This window comes from Geospiza fortis, unplaced genomic scaffold (assembly GCF_000277835.1).
Source record: "Geospiza fortis unplaced genomic scaffold, GeoFor_1.0 scaffold11, whole genome shotgun sequence".
NCBI lineage: Eukaryota > Metazoa > Chordata > Aves > Passeriformes > Thraupidae > Geospiza > Geospiza fortis.
In genome coordinates this window covers 6,376,087-6,380,530 of record NW_005054304.1, presented here as the reverse complement: position 1 = coordinate 6,380,530, position 4,444 = coordinate 6,376,087, and positions in this window count along the sequence as shown.

Genomic DNA, 4,444 nt, shown 5'->3' with positions numbered 1-4,444 from the left:
GCTCCCAGACAGCTCTGAGGAGTGGCTGAGGCACATCTGGTTCTGCTTGGACACTGAAAGATCCCTACTTGACTCAGTTCTGGCAATTCTTCCACCACTGCAAATTGCAGCAGCTGGTTGCCGGATGAGAAACCCCAAATACTTCCATGATCACCAGTACCTAAACCTCCTCTGTTTCACAGGGAAAGACATGGGAGATAATGCAGTTACTAGCATTACTCTTATCCTGGAGTGTAGGAGGAAGATGATCATTGTGGAAAGGTACTGGAATCTGAGACAAGTGGGATCCTTGCCGCCCTGAAGCTCCCCCACTACACCCATTGCTGCTTCTGGTAAAGCAGACACACACACACATTGTAGGAAAAGCTGTGGGATTAAAATGGACATTTGGCTAACAGTAAATGAAACAGACAGCAACATATTCAACACTATTCAGGAGATTTAGAGGCCTAATTCTGACTGGAAATGAGGCAGCCACTGCACAGTACCACTTCTGAAAACAAGACCTGTATCTCAGGCGACATAGGAACCCTTACAAATCCTATTGCACTTTTAAGCTAAAATAAGAGCCAGTATACTTGCATTCATAAGGAAATTTTACGTCTCTTTTTACAGTCCTACTTGTCATTTGGGTGCCAAACATATATATTTCATAAAGAGTTGATAAAGAGTTAATGTGCGTGTTAGTATATAGTAAATCAGTTGTTACAGAGTCCAGCCATTTTGCAGGCTGCTTCCAAGTTTGGCCTGCAGCCATCTATTGCAGCTTCAACTGATGAGCTAATAACCTCTGTAATACACACCATCCTCTACTTGAGCCACCTATGCTTTCAATCTATCATTTATTACCTTTTCTAAACTATAGATAGACCCTTAATATAAAGAATGACCATTTTATGTTTGCTTGCCTGAATATATACGAGCACTCAGCCACATCATTAAAATAATTTTACTGCTAAGGCATATCTAATATTCCAAACAGAGCAGAATTTAAATTAGGAGGGGGAAAAGAGATGGTGATTCCTTACAGAAAGGTTTGGAGATGTGACAGGAAAGAAGAAAATGGATTTGTACAAAATAACAAGTCCATAAAAATGTGAACTTTATTGGAAAGTTTTCTGAGCTTTGACAGACTCTCAGTTTGCTTTTAGCTTTAATTATGGTTTTGCATTATCCTTGCAATTTCTGTGCTCTCCTGACCATGGGAGCAAAAGTATTGAAATACCACCACTAACATACCAGGTGTTTTTATGTCAATGCCAAATCTTTAAAAAAGTCAGGTTTCTATTCCAGAAGAAAGTACATGCTTCCTACAATTCTAAACTGCATCAGATCAGGGAGAACAGGTAATTAAGGCAATTGAGAACAAAAGAAGAAGAAGAAGGTTATGTTAAAAATCCTAACCAAACACATGCAGTACCTTTAATTTTTGTAAAGACTCAGGTCTGGAGTCATGGGGTAGGAGAGGGAAACCTCCTTTGTTTTCTACAGATATATCTCTCATTTCATTATTAGAAAGAGAGGTCCAAATACATTACTCAAAGGGAATAAAAACAGTTCAATGCCCTTGGTGCTTTAAAACGTCTTTCCACAAACACGGTCCATAAATATTTAGGTGGGCAAGCTTTGCAAACAGGCACAGAGACATGAGAACATGGGAGGGTACTACTGCTCAGAGAAACAATGGACCCTTTTTTTGAGTCTTCCTTCACCCACCTCAACATAAATAGTCCTTCATTGCAGCTGGGATATTACCCCTTATTCATGACACTTTTCACTTAAATTCAGCTTTATGCTAAACAAACACTGCATTTGTCCCCAGCATTTACAGAAAATTTTTCATATTACCTGAAGACCAGCCCTTGAAATTCCTTTTGTTGGGTGGCATAGTGGTGGTGGGCATCCAGCTATCCTCTGGTGGGGAAAGTGAAGCTCTTTCCTTTCACCTCTGGCAGTCTTGGTGGGAAACTCAGCAATATAACTTACTCTCTTCTGTGACCCCCTCCACCCCTGCAGCTGGAGAAGTGCCAAGCCTGAAAAAAAAAAGACAAAAGACATTATTCTGAGAAGGTGAGAGACACAGGAGCTGCCTTGGAAGCCCTTGATGGGGGCTTGCATGCCAAGTATGAGATTTGACAGTATCTCCCCTTTGCCCTTCAGTTTACCACCTGCTCTGCTCTGCTGGAAGGATTAAATTCTTTTGCAAAACACAAAGCTGTGAAACTTCAGAAATTAAATCCATGCAATGAGATCCTCTTGCCTCCTTTTTCACAAAGCTGTCAAAATAATGATGTATTCATGGTGTTTTAGTTGATGTGTGAAATTTCCAGCTCACAGATATGAATCAAAGCATTCTGTGCTATTTATCCTCTCAAAAGGATTTTGAGCTGCTTTCTTTTAATAGATAGAAACTATAATTTTAGAAGGTGGGTAGTGAAACTTCTCTTTACACTTGAATGGACAGCTCAAGGTGATAAGGGAAGTGCTTGGGAAGCACAGCAAGCAAAAATGTTTTATGTCCTGTTACACCATGGCCATTCTACATCTTTCCTGATTTAAGGGAGAATTTGAGGCGGAAGAATGCAGGGGATATGTGCATACAGCCATGTATATCCAGCTTTGTTCTCCTCTGGGAGATGCATACTAATTGCAACGTCACAATTTAGAGCAGGGAAGTGGCAAATCTGTGCCATTCTTTTGTGTCTTTGTCTCAGCCAGACGTGGCACCACAAGCTCAGCTGTGCTGCCCAGTTTTACTGCACTGAAGCAGCCACCTTCTTCAAGGCAGTGGCTTTGGGATACCTTCAACTCACAGGCAGGTATTAAGCAAAAAACACTTCAGCAGAATTGGTTCAGCCTGACTGGGTTAGTAAAAGATTCATTTCTGTTCCTCAGCGACCTTTAAAACACATCAAAAACCAGTTAGGAGTTACACCGGCTTTGTATGGGAAACATACTATTTCTTAATTTATTTATGCCAGATTAGAGTAGGAAAACATCAGGCCAGGCATACAAAATTCATGATGAATTGCAAAGTCAGGCCAAAGTTCCCAGCTGGGTAAACTGGCGCAGACACTTTGATTTTTTGGACTTGGATGGATTTATAGTCAGCTCAAGACCAGACTGTTTTGCCACAGAGATGAGAAGCCATGGGAATGCTTTTCCTTTTGCATTTTCTCTTCTGCTTGAGTTCATCACCACTGTCAACCACATGTGGGACTGCAGGTGTCATTTAAACAGCATGTGCTGCAGGTGTAATTTAAACAGGATTTCCTAACACTCAGATGAAGATGGACTGAACCAGGTTTTGGGTACCACTCTACTGTGGATTTGTATTACAGGACTGAACAATCAAACAAATAACAATGTACTCAGAACACACAGAAATCAATCAAGAAGCTTCTTTGTTGGGCAGCAGGTTTAACTTTTTTTTTTTAATGTCTTTTATGTAATTTGGACCTACTGAGCTTCAATAATGTCAGAAAAGCCTACAACATCAATGATTTTTAAAATACTTGTCGTGTGACTTTTCTACAAACTACTCATAAATGTAAATATTTTTGCAAAATGTGCAATTCATATCAACAATTTTCCATTCCAGAAAAATCTTTTAACACAGCTGTAGAAGATGCAATGCTTTTTCTTGAGATTTCAAACCTCCTGAGCAACCAATTATGTTGATTGAAAATTGGTTGTTTCCTTCACCAATTTCCCACCAATCAGGATAACATCACTGCACAGGTTCCTAATCAGGATTCATTCAGGTGGAAGCAAAAAGGTTTATGAGGTCTTCTCTTGGATTACTTTGTGCTATTCTTCAGGATAAGAAACTTGACTTTCAAAACAAAATAAATCCGCTCATAAGAGCAAATTATATAGGAGTGATATAGAGAAAAATGTAATTGCACTTACAGGAATAGTTACCCAAGCATAGAATCTTCTGCAAAGCATCTCCTTAGTGCAACCTTTTACAGAACAGTCCTGTAAAACTGAAAAGAAAAAAAAATCTTCATAGGACTTCTCAGTCGCATGGCATCCTTTGAGAACTAAATTCCACCCATGGAATTTTACACACAACAGAAACATATCCCTTTATTTCCCCTAATTAACTCTGTTGGCTTTGTATTAATTTGAATAGGATCTTAATGAATGTCATGAAAACCGTACCTATTTCCTCCCTGTCTTCAGAGACTCGAGTTTAACAAAAAAACCTAGCATAACATTTAACTTCAGACACAAGGGAAACTACCGAAATGACTGTTCAGCTTCTACCTGAATTTATTGGTGCTCTTTCAAATGCCAATGCTGATGGCTATTTTTCTTTCATAAAAGATGGGGCAAATATCTTGACATGCTTCTGGAACCAGTAAGCAGCTCCCAGGCATGCCTACGGCAGCAGACCAAGTTAATTCTGTGCCTGTCATCAGACCTTGCAAAATTGGAT